General features: G+C 38.4%; 1 long non-coding RNA gene across 2 annotated transcripts in view; it reads left to right on the top strand.

Annotated features, from left to right (window-relative positions):
• The first annotated feature begins 513 nt into the window (after positions 1-513).
• LOC149119749 (uncharacterized) overlaps positions 514-19,512 on the top strand; it is a 91,776-nt gene continuing 72,777 nt past the window's right edge. The window contains exon 1 of one of the 2 annotated variants that reach the window (XR_016228491.1): positions 514-927. This is a non-coding gene — a long non-coding RNA (uncharacterized LOC149119749). The remainder of the gene's footprint in view (positions 928-19,512) is intronic. The other variant, XR_016228493.1, reaches the window with a different exon arrangement.

Below are 19,512 nucleotides of genomic sequence, written 5' to 3'. Positions count from 1 at the left end.
CTTCACTAGGATTTCTCATCAGTATCACAGTTTCCTGTTCTACTAGTTGTTTCATTTCATTTTGATTCCTCCTTAATATTTCATTATCGTGAGACAGATTTTCTATCTTGTCCATTAAGGATTTCTGTAGTTCAAGAATTCGTTTTTGAGAACTTCTTAATGTTCTTATCAATTTTTTGAGATCTGCTTCTTGCATTTTTTCTATATCATCATCTTCCTAATCTTGAATTGGGGTGTCTTTTTCATTTGGGGGCGTCATAGTGACTTCCTTGTTTTTATTACCTCAGTTTTTGCGTTTGTTATTTGGCATATTGGAGATATTTGGTTTCTTCACCGTGGTGTTTTTCTTGTTATAGTATGTCTCTAGATTAAGTGGACTGTCTGTTTTTGATGGAGCCTTAGAGGCTTGAGATGGGTGTGGCCTGAGAGCTCTGTTTGGTGTGCCAAAGGTGACACTCCCAGGTTAGGCGTGCTAGATCTCTCTCTCTTTCTTTCTTTTTTTGATTCAAAAAGGAAGTAATTCCGCACAGCTGAACGAAGTTGGAGGTAGTTAGCAGGCAAATGATATACCCACAGGAGCCAGCGATCTGAAGCTCTTTCCCAAGGACCCCACAGGGAATCTGTTCTGCCCTCAGAGTGGGCTCAAATTCTCCTTCAGTCTCCCACTGGGTTGCCAAAGTTATGGAATTGTAGCGTCTCTGGAGAGTGCTCACGTGAATTCCGTGAGTTCTCTCCCCCACCGTCTCTTTTTTCACAGTCTCAGTTCAGTAGCACCACAAATTCACTAGGTCCTAATCTCCTGTTAATTCACCCCACCCAGAGTCAGGTTTTTCTGCTAGGCTCAGGGCCGGTGCAGACCTGAGGTCGCTCTGCTTATGACGTATGTCCAAGATGGTGCCTGCTCTTTGTCTTGCTCGCCTTTGAGAGGTGAGCGCAGAGAGAGAAACTCGTGTCCGTACCCGTCACTTTTTTTTCTCTCTCTCTCTCTTCTAGTTAGCCTGGTGAAGTTTTCCCCCGGGGTCTTTCCCTCTAGTTTCCTCTTTCCGCTTGCCTGCCGGTGTCTCGGGCTATTGAGGTTCGGCTCACCTCGCGTTCCAGCGCTGGTGTGTTGAGTCTGCCGCTGGTGTCCTGAACTGTGGGCTCCCACACTCTCCACGCAGGTTCACTGTGGATCACTAGTTCCAGAAGAGTTTCTTCTGCTGTTTCTTCCCCTACTCTTCCTTGAACCTGCAGTATCTCCACTTTTATTAAACTGTCTCTCCCTGGACTATCAGTGTGCTCCCTTCCTATTCCACCATCTTGCCCGGAACCCTTAACTGGTGATTAATAGATTAATTTTGTCTGATGATTAAGCAAGTATATTCATGTGCTTGTTGACCATTTGTAAGTTATATTTCATGGTGTGTTCAAATCCTATGTCAATTCTCAAATTGTTTGTTTTCTTACTGCATTGTAAAATTTGTGTGCACATTCTGGACATAAGTCCTCTGTCAGATATGTGTTTTACAAAATATTTTATTCTGTGGTTTTTCATGTTTTCTCTTATGGTGCCCACAATGAAAATTTTTATGAAGTCTAATTTACCATTGTTTTCTTTTATAAAGCATGCTGTTTGTGTCCAGTTTAAGAAATTTTGGTTTACCCCAATGCCATTTTCATTTACCCCTACCTCTGTCTAATTAATTCAAAGAGGCTGCCTATGCTATCCCTTCCCATGCTGCACTGTAAAAACTTTCTCCAGGTAGTAATCTGGAGCAGTATTATGGCTCCCCTTATTTGTTTCCTCATCTCAGGAATAACTGTTTTTCATTGTCTCATGTTCAGTGCCTTGAGTGCCATTTTGCATATTTTATCTATTTCTTTTCCAGAAAATTATATATTTATTCATTTATTTGAGAGGTAGCTGGGGCATCTGCCACCTGCTGGTTTACTCCCCAAATGACTGCAATAGCTGGTCTGGGCCAGGCTGTAACCAGGATCTGGGAACTCAATCTGGATCTCTCATGTGTCAGGCAGGGGTCCAAGTGCTTGAGCCATCACTATTTCCTCCCAGGCTCTGCATTATCAGGAAGCTGGAGTCAGAAGTCAGAGCTGAGCACTGAACTCAAGCATGTCAATATAAGATACAGATATCTTAACTGGTGTATTACCTGCTGGGCCAGTGCATGCCACATTTTTTTTTATTTGAAAGAGTTATAGAGATAGAGAGAGAGAGAGAGAAAGAGAGAGAGAGAAGGGGAGGGGAGAGGAGAGGAGAGGAGAGGAGAGGTGAGGAGAGGAGAGGAGAGGAGAGGATTTTCCATCTGTTGGTTCACTTCTCAAATGGTTGCAATGGCCAGAGCTGGGGAGATCTGAAGCCAGATGCCAGGACCTTCCTCTGGGTCTCCCATGTGGGTGCAGGGGTCCAAGCACTTGAACCACCTTCCACTGCTTTCCCAGGCCATAGCAGGAAGCTGTATTGGAAGTGGAGCCACTGGAACTCTAAGTGATACCCATATGGGATACTGGCATCGCTGGGAGCTGCTTTACTGGCTACACCACAACACTGCCTCCTTCTTTTTCTTTCTTAGTTTTTGAGATAATATATTTTTAATTTACATTACTCTCAAGGGCTTAATACAGCACAACACTCTCCATTCTTTTTTAGTTGTTTCAGGTGGAAAGCTAAATCTTTTTCATGATATTCTGTCTTGACTGGAAGTAAAATTAACATTATTGGGTTCTTCAAAACTTCCAAATATTTGGAGTTTTTTCCAGATATTTTTTGTTATTTATTTTAATTTAACCATGTTGTGGCCATAAAATATTTTTCTGTATGATTTCAATTATTTTAAATATTTCAAGACATGTTTTATGGATCTACATTTGGTCTGTCTTGGTGAAATGTCCAATATGAATTTGAAAAAATGTCCTTTGTGCTATTAGTAGATGGGTGGAATGCATTGTAAGTGTCCTTTAGGTAAAGCTGGTTGATAGTGTTGTTCCATTATTCTGTATCCTTACTGATTTTTTGTATAAATTTTAAAGGTGAAATAATGAAGTCTCCAAATGTAGTTGTGTATTTCCTTATTTTTAATTTTGTTTTTGTGAATTGGAGCTCCATGTGTTTTGAATCTGTTACTGATTTCATATCCATTTAGAATTGTCATATCTTTTTGGCAAATTAACTCCTTTATAATTTTACAAGGTAAATGTCCTTCACTAGCCTCTCTTTAATATTTCTGATAATTTATTTTTAATTTATAGAATACCAGTCTTCATCAGGAATATAGAAAATAGCTATAGAAAATAATCTGTAGCACTGGACTGATGACATTGAATCATGTCAAATTTTATGTCTGGAAGACTCTTAAACTTGCCTTTATTCCTGAAAGGGAAAATATTTTCCCAAGGTATAAAATTCTAAGTAGAGAGTTTCCTTACACTTTAAAGTTGTTATTCTATTTTCCTCTGGCTTGTATAGCTTCTGATGGGACTTAGTGTTTTTCCTAGATTTATTCTTTTCTATGTATTGTCTGTTTTTCTACCTGCTGTTAATATTTTTTGCTTTTGATTTTTAGGAATTTGATTTTGATATACATAAGTGTAAGATGTTTGTTCTGTTTGAGATTTGTTGAGATTTCAGATTTATGGGTTTATCATATTTATCAAATTTTGAAATTTCCCAAATACTGTTTTATCTATTTATCTATCTATCTTCCTATGTATCTATCTATCTTCCTATCTCATTTGTCCTCCCCTTCTGTATCTGTGAGTCCAATTCCTGTCTGTTAAATCACTTGATTTTTTTTTATGGGTCAGTAGATACTCTCTTTTATTTATTTATTTATTTATTTATTTTTATTTATTTATTTATTTATTTTTATTTTTTATTTATTTATTTTTTTTTGACAGGCAGAGTGGACAGTGAGAGAGAGAGACAGAGAGAAAGGTCTTCCTTTTGTCGTTGGTTCACCCTCCAATGGCCGCCGCGGCCGGTGCGCTGCGGCCGGCGCACCGCGCTGATCCGATGGCAGGAGCCAGGAGCCAGGTGCTTTTCCTGGTCTCCCATGGGGTGCAGGGCCCAAGCACCTGGGCCATCCTCCACTGCACTCCCTGGCCACAGCAGAGAGCTGGCCTGGAAGAGGGGCAACCGGGACAGAATCCGGCGCCCCGACCGGGACTAGAACCTGGTGTGCCAGCGCCGCTAGGCGGAGGATTAGCCTAGTGAGCCGCGGCGCCGGCCTAGATACTCTCTTTTGCTTTAAAGAGTGTTAGGTTTTGTCCTTTTAAGCAGAAAATTATTCAGTTTCTCTTGTTTGAAGGGATAGTTGAGCCCCGGTACTGAGGTGTGGTCTTTTTCAGTGACTGCTTCTCTTCCAATGTAATGTTAGCCTCCCAGGAAAAATATAGGGTCTTTGTTATAATTATATTTCAACTAGAAGCTTTCCTGACTTTTTCTTTTAGTGTGCCTTGCTAGAAAACATTAAGTCATTAAGCAATTTAAGACATGTTTGCAACTGGTTACTTCCTTAAATGCCAACACATTCCTTTTAGTAATATTTAGATATTTGTATATGTGTTTGGATATAGGTGTTTTTCTAATAGACTAAGACTTATAATGGTAACATGAGGGCACTTCAAGAAGTTTTTGGGAAAATGAAATTAAAAGATAATGTGGGTGGCCGGCGCTGTGGTGTAGCAGGTAAAGCCGCTGCCTGCAGTGCCAGCATCCCATTTGGGTGCCAGTTCCAGGCTGTTCCACTTCCAATCCACACCTCTGCTATGTCCTTGGAAAGCAGTAGAAGATGGCCCAAGTCCTTAGGCCCCTGCACCCATGTGGGAGACCTGGAAGAAGCTCCTGGCTCCTGGCTTCGGATCGGCGCAGCTTCAGCTGTTGCAACCATCAGGGGAGTGAACAAGCGGATGGAAGACCTCTCTCTATACCACTCCCTCTCTCTGTCTCTCTCTTTTTTTGACAGGCAGAGTGGACAGTGAGAGAGAGACAGAGAGAAAGGTCTTCCTTTGTCGTTGGTTCACCCTCCAATGGCCGCCGCGGCTGGCGCGCTGTGGCCAGCACACTGCACTGATCCGATGGCAGGAGCCAGGTGCTTATCCTGGTCTCCCATGGGGTGCAGGGCCCAAGCACTTGGGCCATCCTCCACTGCACTCCCGGGCCATAGCAGAGAGCTGGCCTGGAAGAGGGGCAACTGGGACAGAATCGGGTGCCCAAACTGGGACTAGAACCCGGTGTGCCGACGCTGTAGGCGGAGGATTAGCCTATTGAGCCACGGCGCCGGCCCCCACTCCCTCTCATTTCTACCTCTGCCTCTCTGTAATTCTGCCTTTAAAATAAATAAATAAATCTTTTTAAAGAAAAGATAATGTGTACTTTCCATGAACTTTTTCAAGATCCTCTCATATATATATATACAAAATAGAAAATTTAGAAAAGTGACAAGAGGAAAAGGAAGAAAATGGAACTTAGTCATATCACTCGATTCCAGTTTTTTTTTGTGAAATGTTAAACATTTAATATATATTTCTTATATATCTTCATATGTACTTCTATCAGACCTATTACTCTCTTTCATAATAAAAATTGGGATTATACTGTGCACTTATTGTACAACCTGATTTTCACACAACATACTATGAATGTGTTTTCATCAGTTAAGTACTCTATTTTATTTACTTATCAGACATGCATATAATATGTAAGATATTTCAGAAACTGTTCTAAGCATTTTACAAACATTAACTCATTTACTTCTCATAGTGTTACTATTAAATACGAATAACATCCTCTTTTGCAAAAAAGATGACACTGAGGCATAGTGAGTTTAAGTAATTTGCCCAATGTTCTAGAGCTAACTTTCTTATTCAAAAAGTTAAATCCAAGCTCAGTGTTCTCATTTGTGTTTTAAATATAATCCAGATATTGGTATATTTTATTAAGGATCCTGACACATTAATAAGACACAAGAGAAGTAGTCTCCATAATTCCACGTGTTATAAACTAGAATGGATATTTTTGCCATGCGTCATCCCTCCATCTCCTCACAGCTCTTTGATTTCATTCTTAGGACTCCTGCAACTATGTTCAGCCTTGGTGGGACTAGTAAGTGTAGGCCTCATCCTCTCACTTTGTAAGATGGATGAAGTCTATGAATATTCCTTCTTCCCCTTCTTTTTCACTACCTGGGTAAAGCTGGAGGCAGACATGACATAAGCATTTCCAATTATATGTTACTTACTAGGACTTGGAATTTTGCAAACTTTAAATTTGTAGGATTTTAAATTTATTTTTTTCTAAACCAATGTCATCTGCATGAGGGCGGGGATTCTTAGCAGTTTTATCCACTGCTTTATTCACAATAAAGTGTATTCAAAATAACTGTATTCAAACAGTTCTTTGAATACTAGAGCTCAATAGATACCCATTGAATAAACATATAATAAGTAAGACACATAGCATAGAGCTAGTCACAGAATAGATGCTTAAAACTTGGAACTATTACCACCACTATTATGATCATTATTATTGCTATTGTCTATTACCCTCTACTGACATAATGCCCAATGACAATGGGATGTTTTTTGTTTTGCACTGCTATATCTCCAACATATAGAACTGTGCTTGGCACATGGTCAGTGCTTGTAAATACGTATGGGATGATGAGATGAATTCAGTGGTGGTATATTCTTGGGTGAAGCAGCTGGATATTCTCAGACACTTAGAATCTGAGATTCCTGATTCCTGGCTCTTTAAGCCTGATTCTTTAGCTTTCCTATAACCTTATGAACTTCACCATGACATTCTAACACATTCTCAATTTTTAAAAGATACCCAGAATAATTTTCAATTGGTTATCATCAGACACCTCCATCTGCAACCCTAATTTATAACAATATGTCTCTCCAATCAGAAATACTATGTTGTCCATATCAGTGAAGGAACAAAATCATGTGATCTGAGATGTGATCTCTGTGACTTGTTGAGGATGATGTTACTATGGTTACTAACTCAATTCTGTCACTATTTGCTGAAATATTGGCACTTCTAGAACACTTGATGTATTTATGGTGATACTATCAAATAGGGTATTTTTAACTTTTATTTAATGAATATAAATTTCCAAAGTACAGCTTATGGATTACAATGGCTTCCCCCCCCATAACTTCCCTCCCACCTGCAACCCTCACATCTCCCACTCCCTCTCCCATTCCATTCACATCAAGATTAATTTTTAATTATCTTTGTATACAGAAGATCAATTCAGTATATATTAAGTAAAGATTTCAACAGTTTTCACCCACACAGAAACACAAAGTGTAAAATACTGTTTGAGTATTAGTTATAGCATTACTTCACATTGTACAACACATTAAGGACAGAGATCCTACATGAGGAGTAAGAGCACAGTGACTCCTGTTGTTGAGTTAACAAATTGACACTCTTGTTTATGGCATCAGAAATCTCCCTAGGCTCTTGTCATGAGTTGCCAAGGCTATGGAAGCCTTTTGAGTTTGTGGACTCTGATCATATTTAGACAAGGTCACAGTCAAAGTGGAAGTTCTCTCCTCCCTTCAGAGAAAGGTACCTCCTTCTTTGATGGCTCCGTTCTTTCCACATAGATCTTTCATTTAAGTCATTTTTTTTTTTGCAAGAGTGTCTTGGCTTTCCATGCCTGAAATACTCTCATGGGCTTTTCAGCTGGATCCGCATGCCTCAATGGCTGATTCTGAGGCCAGAGTGCTGTTTAGGACATCTGCCATTCTATGAGTCTGCTGTGTATCCCGCTTCCCATGATGAATCATTCTCTCCCTTTTTTATTCTATCAGCTAGTATTAGCAGACACTATCCCTTTGACTCTTAGTCCTATCATTATGCTCTGTTGTGACCTGAAATTGATCACTTAGACTAGTGAGATGGCATTGGTACATGCCACCTTGATGGGATTGAATTGGAATGCCCTGGCACGTTTCCAACTCTACCTTTTGAGGCAAATCCGATTGAGTATGTGCCGAAATGTACATCTCTTCCCTCTCTTATTCCCACTCTTATATTTAATAGAGATCACTTTTCATTTAAATTTAAACACTTAAGAATAATTGTATCTTAATTAAACAGTTCAACCAATAGTATTAAGTAGAACAAAAAAATACTAAAAGGAATAAAGTAGTAAGTTGTGCATCAACAGTCAGAACAAGGGCTGCTCAAGTCATTGTTTCTCATAGCGTCCACTTCACTTCAACAGGTTTCCTTTTTGGTGCTTGATTAGTTGTCACTGATCAGGGAGAACATATGATATTTGTCCCTTTGGGACTGCTTAATTCACTCAGCATGACGTGTTCCAGATTCCTCCATCTTGTTGCAAATGACAAGGTTTCTTTGTTTTTTACTGCTGTATACAGCATTCTGTATACAGTATTCTCTAGAGTACATGTCCCATAATTTCTTTATCCAGTTTTCTGTTGATGGTCATTTAGGTTGATTCCATGTCTTAGCTATTGTGAATTGAGCTGCAATAAACATTAGGGTGCAGACCGCTTTTTTGTATGCCAATTTAATTTCCTTTGGGTAAATTCCAAGGAGTGGGATGGCTGGGTTGAATGGTAGGGTTATATTCAGGTTTCTGAGGAATCTCCAGACTGACTTCCAGAGTGGCTTGACCAGTTTGCATTCCCACCAACAGTGGGTTCGTGTCCCTTTTTGCCCACATCCTCGCCAGCATCTGTTGTTGGTAGATTTCTGTATGTGACCAATCTAAACGGGGTGAGGTGAAACCTCATTGTGGTTTTGATTTGCATTTCCCTGATTGCTAGAGATCTTGAACATTTTTTCATGTGTCTGTTGGCCATTTGGATTTCCTCTTTTGAAAGATGTCAATTGAGGTCCTTGGCCCATCTCTTAAGTGGGTTGTTTGTTTTGTTGTTGTGGAGTTTCTTGATCTCTTTGTAGAATCTGTTTATTAACCCATTATCTGTTACATAGTTTGCAAATATTTTTTCCCATTCTGTTGGTTGCCTCTTCACTTTCCTGACTGTTTCTTTTGAAGCACAGAAACTTCTCAATTTGATATAATCCCAAAAGTTGATTTTGGCTTTGACTGCCTGTGCCTCTGGGGTCTTTTCCAAGAAGTCTTTGCCGGTACCTGTATCTTGCAGGGTTTCTCCGATGTTCTCTAATAATTTGATGGTTAAGGGTCGTAGATTCGGATCTTTAATCCATGATGAATGGATTTTTGTGTAAGGTATAAGGTAGGGGTCTTGCTTCATGCTTCTGCACGTGGAAATCCAATTTTCCCAGCACCATTTGTTGAACAGACTGTCCTTGCTCCAGGAAATGGTTTCAGATACTTGAACAAATATAACTTGGCTGTAGATGTTTGGATTGATTTCTTGTGTTTCTATTCTGTTCCATTGGTCTATGCATCTGTTTCTGTACCCGTACCATGCTGTTTTGATAACAACTTCCCTGTAGTATGTCCTGTAGAAGATTGCTTTAGTTATTCCAGGTCTCCTGTTTCTCCATATGAATTATAGCATCATTTTTTCCAGATCTGAGAACAATGTCTTTGGTATTTTGATTGGTATCACATTGAATCTATAAATTGCTTTTGGGAAAATGGACATTTTGATAATGTTGATTTTTGCAATCCATGAGCATGGAAGATTTTTCCATTTTTTGGTATCCTCTTCTATTTCTTTCTTTAATATTTTGTAATTCTCATTGTAGAGATCTTTGGCATCCTTGGTTAAGTGTATTCCAAGGTATTTGATTATTTTTGTAGCTATTGTGAATGGGATTAATCTTAGAAGTTCTTTCTCAGCCATGGCATTGCCTGTGTATACAAAGGCTGTTGATTTTTGTGCATTGATTTTATATCCTGCTACTTTGCCAAAATCTTCTATGAGTTCCAATAATCTCTTAATAGAGTTCTTTGGATCCCCTAAATAAAGAATTATATCATCTGCAAAGAGGGATAGTTTGAGTTCTTCCTTCCCAATGTGTATTCCTTTAATTTCTTTTTCTTGCCTAATGGCCCTGGCTAAAACTTCCAGTATATATTGAATAGCAGTGGTGAGAGTGGGCATCCCTGTCTGGTACCAGATCTCAGTGGAACTGCTTCCAACTTTTCCCCATTCAATAGGATGCTGGCCACAGGTTTTTCACAAATTGCTTTGATTTTATTGAGGGATATTCCTTCTATACCCAATTTGCTTAGAGTTTTCATCATAAAAGTATGTTGTATTTTATCAAATGCTTTCTGTGCATCTATTAAGATAATCATATATTTTTTCATGCAGTTAATGTGGTGTATCACATTGATTGATTTGTGAACATGGAACCATCCCTGCATACCAGGGATAAATCCCACTTGGTCTGGGTGGATGATCTTTCTGATGTGTTTGTGCATTCTATCCAATAGGGTATTTAAAGCCAAGATAGCCCTGGGAAGTGCCAGAGATATTCTTTATCTGTTCTCATGATATACTTCCTTGTGTATATGGCTGTTGTCTATCTCTAGGGTGATTGAAAATATATTTTTTAATATTTAAAACAATTTATTTGAAATCAGATGTGTATATATATATATATGTATACATGTATATATATATATACATATATATTCTATTATTACCACACTCAAAATATCTGTGTGTGTATATATATATATATATATAGAGAGAGAGAGAGAGAGAGAGAGAGGCAGAGAGATCCTTCATCCACTGGTTCAACCCCCAAATGGCCACAACGTCCAGGGGTGACTCAGGCCAAAGCCAGGATCTTGGAACTCCCTCTGGGTTTCCTTCCCATTTGTGTGTCAGGGGCCAAAGCACTAAGGCCATTCTCTGCTGCCTCCCCAGGTGCTTCAGCAGGAAGCTGGGTTAGAAACAGAGCAGCCAAGATTCCAGCTGGCACTCATATGAGATACTAGTATCATAGGCAGTGGTCTAACTTGTCACACCACAACACCGTCTATGCTCGCACATTTATTCATGGTAGTTGTTAGCTTCTCTTGAGAGCAGAGATAAAGGCTTTAGTGTGAATCTATTCCTGCAACTGATTTGTTAAAGCAGTGAGTGTCAAGCCAATTTTTCAAGTGGCTTTGTTGGTACTATACTGATTATATGAAGGGCAATGCTTATAACCATTTCCAATATCCTAGTTACTTTCTGTTCAGTCTCACAGTTTTCTTGGGACATCATTCTTGAAAAACTAATTTAATAAACTAATTTAACAGACATCACCCATTTATTTTCTGTGCTATCTTTTTTTTTTAAATAGTGTCAAGGCAGCAAGTACATGCTAAGGTTATTGATAACTAGGTGAGCAGTTAGTGGGAAGGAAGTTGCCAAAAATCCATTTTTTTCTTTCCTTCTTGGTGTATATATACCCAGATGAGTCTGCAAGTGCCTTTTCATTATTGTTTAGCAGCTTAATCTGAAGCCATTTAGTAGCTCCTCTTTCTTTCTGTTATTGCCACACTCAAATATTACTAATCAATCAGTATGAAGAAAGTGTAAATATTTACGAACTATGTTTCTCTGGGTTAAGCAGCTGACATTTACTTCCCGGAGCTTTATCCTTTTGTGCTTCCAGAAACATCATTATTTCCTGAGATAAAGCAAGAAAATGAAAACTCAGTGAGAAAATGAAATATTTTTTAGTGGTTTTCTAGGAGTAGTGTAGGAAAAAAGATTTTTTGGTATATGCCTTGAATTGAATGGTTGTGACCAGATATGTAATTGAACATAGTTCACTCCAATAGTACTGTGTTTTTTATTTGCCGGGAACATAATCCTTTTTCAGAGTTTTTACAACTGTAAGACTATTAGCTATCCATGTTTCCTCAGATACAAATGGTTAATGGAACATGCTGGAGAGCATCTTAGTCACACTGAGGACAGTAATGCCTGGAACATTGCTCTCTATTCAACATCATATTGCCTGCCTTTCTGTATGATACTGCTCATCTTAGCAAACATCTGACTTGGAAGTTGTCCTTTTAGATTTGTTAGCTTCTAGTCTTTAAGCTAAGTTTCAATAACATGTGTGCAAAGAATACTTTTGAAGATGAGGAACCCAAGATTATTGTGAGCTTCAACTTGATTGTTATTCTGTTTGTGCCATTCCTGAAGTTTCTTAGATTCTCTAACAAAATACAAATGGTGTTCCATTTCTCATTTCTAATGGGAAGCCTGGAAACCAAAAGGCCTGAGAATGGCAAAAATTCAGACTGTGTCACACATACCCAAAATTCTCCCAAGAACTTCTTATCCATCCTAGGATTCATCTTTTGCTATCTGGAGTAGAGATACTTAGAAGCAATGAAGTGCTGCTTTACTCCTGTCAATTCTTACCAGATATTCATAGGATGGGAGGGCTCATTAGAGGAGCCCAAAGAAAGCTTGGGCTTGTATTCAGCAAAGTGATAAGCAGAATTTTCATCTCTAGCATTATTGAACTTACACTTCTCTCTAGGTTAATACTGCCCAGATTCCTATACTTGGGTCTTATTCAACAAGTTAAGGATTCACACTGGCTATGAAACAATGGCATGAAGGGTAATAACATCCTTGTCATGTGAAAATCTAAGGAAATTTGGTGCCATGTTAATTTAGATCATGAATGACAGAAACCTTCCTTCTTAGCTTAAGCAAGCAAGCAAGCAATTACTGGCAGAATATTCAGGTAGCTCCCAGAATCCATGGAAGAACTTCAGGAACCAAGGAAGTTCAGGAGACTTCAATGATTGGAATGGGGGACTTGATAGTGTCAGAGAGTATTGCTTATATTCTCCACCCCTACACACACAAACACACACATACACACACTTCCCTTCATTTATTCCTAGCTTCAAAATCTCCTGTTGAAGATGAACTTTCTTTATTTGCCATGAGCATGGGTTCTGATATACCTAGATTGAAAAAATCCCAGCTTGGAAGCCCCAGAACAAAGAGAAGGCATTTTTGCTTCCTTGTTGACATTAAACAATCACTAGGGAAGGGTTATAATTCTGAATGTAATCCTGGAGTTTTAGTTGGCTACAACTTGGTATAATGTGACGTGCCGCTGGTGAAAATATAACCATGGACAGACCTGCATTGATATAAGCATACTTTATCAAAAGATGTTGTGGACTCAATGTATTATCTATTTTTAAGAAGATGGTGATTGAGTTTAATATCTTATGAAGATCTTGAAATCATTAATTTGAAAAGGTATATATGATTCATGTAGATGAGAGAAAGTTCAGGTAGATTATTTTGAGTGGTATGGGAACATAGAAACTGTTTTCATGTGATTAAGGAGATGGACTAGATTTATTGGCTGCTACCAAAGGGATAGGTGGATTTAGCCTCATATAGTAGAAAGTTCATTGGTCTTAGGGTCAGAAGATCTGTACTTCAACTTTTGCCTCTGTCTGAATCCCTTCTTAGTTAGGGGTAGTTCAGTCATGGCTTGGATTGCTGAGGCCATAACTCAGGTAAGATTTCTGGCATTAAAATTGGAATTAATGGAGCTAAAGAAGTGGACCAGGGTAAGGAGAGAGGCAAGTCTAAGTTGTTCACAGAGAGTGAGGACAAATTCCAGGCCTGGATTTGAAAGAGCCAGAGGCATGCCTAAAATTATGGTCACAGAGAAGGCAAGAGTCACATTATACTGGAGCTAGAGGAGGCCAGGAAGAAGTGTAGACAGGTGGAGCTTGGAGAATTGGTAAACTATGAATAGGATCCTAGTGTTTGCCTTTAGGTGTGTGAAGAGCCTAGTGAGGTATACCAGCTTCAAGATTTAAGGGGAAATCATTATCCAGCCACGTGACCTTGGCTGATTATATCTTGATGTCAGTTGCTACAGCTGAGAAATCAGAAGGTTGAAGCCACTGATTCCTCAAGAATCCTTTTTTATCTCTAGTTTTAAGAGATTCAGGAAAAAAAAAAAAACTTGTGTAGTCTATTACAACAGAGTTTTCTATCAATTATAGTAACCCTTTCTTGGAGCTGGCAAGCTTGGCAACTAGAACAGGGGTTTTCAAATCTATTGGCTGGACAAGGAGGCCTGGATTCTGTACTTCCACCTCTTTTAGTAACAGCTCTTCTAGAAAGGGTGACAACCTACTCTTCAGGTACAGCCTTCTATTGGCATCAGCGCTTCCACACTTGGCTGTTTTTTCCTAGTCAGTAGAGTTATTGCATGAATCGGATGTTTTCTATTTTGCCACAGTAGGAAGTAGTATAAACACTCTTTAGATTTTCGCTGGTGACAGTATTTTTTGTTATTGTTGTTTTGTATTCTCTTTGGAAAGTCGCCATGGCTACACCATTTGGCTATCTGAAGCTCTTGCATGCATTGAAAACACCATCTGTTATAGCCTGAAACACACAGACTGCATGTAATTAGTAATAAAAGCCAGTGCTGCAGCTGTACATGGCAGGGAAAATTGACAGAACCACAACTTTCTTTGAAGGACTGATGTGGTGAATAGAACATTTATGGTTTCTCTGAGCTTTCGCGTTCATCAACTTTTTTTCTTTTTGCTCCTGTGGAGATACTCTCTATTTGATTAGAGAATTTGCCTTGGAGAAAACAATAGCAATTGGGTTTACATTCAGGAGGAGACCTAACCTAGAGTAAATTCAATAGACCTGAGAATTCCTTATCCAGGGAAGTCCAAATCTATGTAGTAGATCTATGCAAATGTAGTTCTCTCTGTTTCTTTCATTGATATCCTCCAAAGGGGCACCATAGGGTCACAAGGCAGGCATGCTTTTCATCTACCCAGTTTGGTATAATAACATCTTGGCATCTCTAATGCACTATTGCCATCTATATACATGATTATTGACTCCATCCAAGAGGCAGGGCAGAGTCCAATATCTAGTCCTATTCAGGAGAAAACTGAAATTCAGGAATGATGTGACCTGCCTTGTATCAGAAGGGGCACAACCTCTGTCCTGCCTCATCCTTCCTTTACTCTTGCTCTGCTTTACCAGCCCTTTCAGATTTTGGCTCATGGGAGGTTGTGAGGACTTCCTGAGGAATGTGTTTTTGATGACTTACAAAGCAATAAGGCCTACACAGGTGCAAAGTATGAATGTTCCAGCTGGTAGAATAACAATTCCTATTTATGGGGGCCCATTGGGGGAACTCTAGCCTGGCTGCTTCTTCAGTATTATAGGATATTGCTCCTATAAAAGAACTTCTTTGTTCTTTCCACAATGACTATGCAGAGACCAATCATGGGCATTCCATAAAGGCAGGGATAATATGTACCTCATTCCTGTCTCCCCAGTACCCAGCTCCAGGCCTTACTGCTGATGTGGCCAAGAGGATCTTGAGTATCAGATAACCAGGCAATGGGGATAGGAGTGCTTACTCTATACCAGGTCCTTTGCAAGTTGAGTATTAAGTGTCCAACAGTAGCAGGGCTGAGACACAATCCCATTCCTCATGGAACAGCCAGTCTTACTAGGGAGGTAACCTGCAAATTAATGAATGTTCAAATAAAAGATTATCAGCTGTGATAAATGTGATAAGGAAATAAATTCACATGACTATAAAAATTATAGGTGTGGAAGCTATTCAAAAGTAAGTGTTCTCTCTCTTAGAGGAGACAGTATATAAACCAAGACATAGAGGATGAAAAGGAAGTAGTTGTCCAAAACTTTACTAGTTTACATTTACACCAAGAATGTATTTGGGTACATTTTTCTCCATATCCTCAGCAACATTTGTTTATTTTTTAAATGGAAGACAGTATGGAGATTCTTCAAAAAATTGAAAATTGACCTACCATATGATTACTCCTGGGAATTTACCCAAAGGAAATGAAATCAGCATGCACAAGAGTTATCTGTATCCCCATGTTTATAGCAGCTAAACTCACAATGGCTATGATATGGAATCAACCTAGATATCCATCAACTGATGACTGGAATAAGAAACTGTAATATATATATATATATATATATATATATGCGAGTGTGTATGAATATGATGGGGTACAACTCAGCCACAAAAAGAGAATGAAATTCTGTCTTTTGTAACAAAATGGATGTAATTGGAGATCATTATGCCTAGTGAAATAAACCAGGACCAAACAGACAAAAAAATGGGAAAAAGCACTTCAGGAAAATTTGCCCAATTGTCATGTCCATAACTATTCCTGATAGAGATACATACTGAAGGGTTGTGAAGAGATGGAGATGTCCCTGACTTTCAGGGATGAGTGAGAGCCTGTGTTGTAGGTTTCAATGTCAAGGCTATGAGTCTCTGGGCATGGATATTATGGGCTGTCAGCAGTGCCTGACTGTGTGCTGCTTCATGTGCACATTGTTGTCTATGAGATCCCAATTCAACTGAGGCCAAAGTCATTGATATTGGGCAGTGTCTCCCATTAGAAATATGTACAGGATTGTTCTGAATGCTCCTCAAGAGCCTTCGTATCCATAAGAACTTTAAGAACTTCAAGAATTTCTTAAGCTCACTCTTTTTTGAAGCTTTTGACAATATATTCACACTGATTTTGGCATGGCAAAAATCATAAACCAACAAATTTGATACTACGCATAAATCACCATAGAATGTCCAGGAATTTTACTTTCTCTTCTTTAAAGGAAAATAATTCAAACTATTTATGTGTACATTGTTGAATTGTCCAAATAGAAAAAAAATTGAAAACAATCCAATGGCTAACAACAAGAGATCGGATAAGATAAAAAAAAGGTAGCAATAGTAAAATCAGCTACCATGTACTAAGGAGTTACTTGTGGGCATCATGCAAAGTACTTTATGATATTATCTCATAAAGCCTCAAAACAATGCTGATAATTGAAACTCTCCTATTGTCATCCATAGTTTATAGAGGAAACTGATACTCAGATGTTAATTCTTGCAAGAGCACAAAACAAGTAAGAGTACAGTTGCAGTTTGAGGCCAGCTCTATCTGACCCACAAGCCCATGTTCTTAACCACATATAATGCACTTTTTGTTTCTGTTGCATCTACTTCATCTACTTCATATGGCTTTCAAAATTATGGCTGTAATATGTGAGCATACTTAACAATTGTACATTAAAAAGCAGGATAGGTGATCATAGATATGATTCAGTCCTATCATTGCAAAACAAACAGCACTAATTTATAAGAAAAAGGCATAAGAAATTTTTCTTACATTATTTGGACTGCTATAACAAAATATCATACGTTCAGTACCTTATAAACAGCAGAAATTTATTTCTCATAGTTTTTGAAAGCTGGGGAATCCTAAATCAAGGCACCAGCAGATTTTGTGCCTCGTGAGGGCGCACTTTCTCATAGATGAAATCTCACTCTTTCCTCACATAGTGGGACAAATAAGCTCCCTGGGGCCTCTTTCATAAGATTACTAATCTTATTTTTTAAAGATTTATTTATTTATTTGAGAGGCAGAGTTACAGACAGAGAGAAGGAGAGACAGAGAGGTCTTTTGTATGCTGGTTCACTCCCCAAATGGCCACAATGGCTGGAGCTGAGCTGATCCAAAGCCAGAAGTTTCCCATGTAGGTGCAGGGGCCCAAGCAGTTAGGCCATCTTATACTGTTTTCCCAGGACATCAACAGGGAGCTGGATTTGAATTTGAGCAGTTAGGACTTGAACTGGCATTCAAATGGGATGCTGGCATTGCAGGCAGAGGCTTAACCTACTATGCCACATCACTGACCCCTGGAGTATTAATCTTATTGATGAGATCTCTAATTATTATTTGGACCCACATCTTAATGCCATTGCATTGGGAATGAAATTTCAACATATGAAACTTTGGTGGACACCAACATTCATACCATAGCATAATATACCAATATCAACATTGGTTGTTGTGGGTTAGGATCTAAATTGTCTTTTTTCACTAGTCTGTATTTTCCAAAATTAATATTTATTACTTTTTACTAGAAATTCTGCAAGTAAATATTTGATTAAATGTCATTAAACATGGGAACACCAAAGGAAATCTCTTTCATCATTTCCCACCAATGTGGCCTCCATTCCATTTGTCTTTGGCCAACACAACAGAAGCCTCATTTGTGTATAGCAAGCATATAAAAGGAAAAGAAATGAATGAAGCATCTCAATTGTTTGCCTTCAAGTTATTGCAAGAAGAAATGATCACTTCTACCTGTATGAATCGTGTAAGAGTTTAGTAACAAAAATTACTCTGGTTTCCTGTATTCAGATTGGAAAATATTGACTTTCTCTTTGCTTCCACCCATTTTTTCTCTACTTAGCCCGTTTGAAAACTTGAGAGCTTAGGTTAAAATGTATCATCATTTAGATTTGACAAATTAAATCATATGACTGAGCTCATGGAAAAGATTAGTGGCAGAAAGTGCTCAGTCTTTCATCTGTTCAATTTACGGACTGAAAATGAAAGTCAGGTGAGCAGTTTCTTTGGCTCTTTTGATGGTTCTTATTTAAACATCCAAGACTCATTCCAGAGCTTTTAACACTCACTTTGTGTGTTGCAAGAATCTCTTGCTTGCTGTGAATTCTAAATTAGCAGGTGTGTGTCTGGTCATGATTTGAGTGACCACACTTACTTTGAATAAATCTTTGCCTTTTATGTTTGGTTTCTTATTAAATAGTGCTTCCAAAAGATCCACTGTATAGTATTCTATTTATAAGCTTTTAGTTTATTTAAAAAATTTTCAATGTTAGAATGTTTGTATGTATATACAACATATATGTGTGTGTGTATATATATATATATATATATATATAGAGAGAGAGAGAATAGAAACAGTTTTCAAAATAACAGTTCATAAAACACCTATGAAAAAACTATGTGTGGACTTCAAAATTTTTTGCACCAAAATAAACATTTTTAAATTCAATTTTTCATGAATTTTAAAATATATATGTATACTATGTAATATATGTATATATACACATTATATATATAAAAATATATATGTATACTATGTAATATATATATATATATAAAGGCAGTGCAGCACACACACACACACACAGAGAGAGAGAGAGAGAGAGAGAGAGAGAGAGAGATAAAATGAATCAATCTTGCATCTGCTGGTTCACTCCCCAAATGGCCACAACAGCCAGGATTGAGTCAGGCTGAAGCCAGGAGCCAGGAAATCCATCCTCATCTCCCACATGGATATCAAGTACTTGGGCCATCACCTGTGGCTTCCTGGCCATATTATCAGGGAGATAGATGGGAAGTGGAGCAGTCTGGCATTTTGATATGGGATGATAGCACTGCAAGTGAAAGCTTAACCCACAATGTGGGCTCCTCTATGAGCATTTTAGAGAGTGTGTGTGTGTGTGTGTGTGTGTGTGTGTGTAAATTTGAGGGGGCTTTTATGTATAGGAATAATCTCATTCTATTGCCTAAGTTAGGATTTTTTCCTCTTGAAAAATACTACTCCCAGCCAGACTGACAAATATTAGTTAAAGGTTTGATTGATTCTGATACTGAAAAAAGAAGGGCGACTTCTTTTCTTGAGCAAAAAAATATGTCAAAT

This window comes from Oryctolagus cuniculus, chromosome X (assembly GCF_051225735.1).
Source record: "Oryctolagus cuniculus isolate XC-2025 breed Fujian yellow rabbit chromosome X, ASM5122573v1, whole genome shotgun sequence".
Taxonomy (NCBI): Eukaryota; Metazoa; Chordata; class Mammalia; order Lagomorpha; family Leporidae; genus Oryctolagus; species Oryctolagus cuniculus.
Note: the sequence above shows the minus strand (reverse complement) of the source record. Positions and strands in the feature narration are given on the sequence as shown.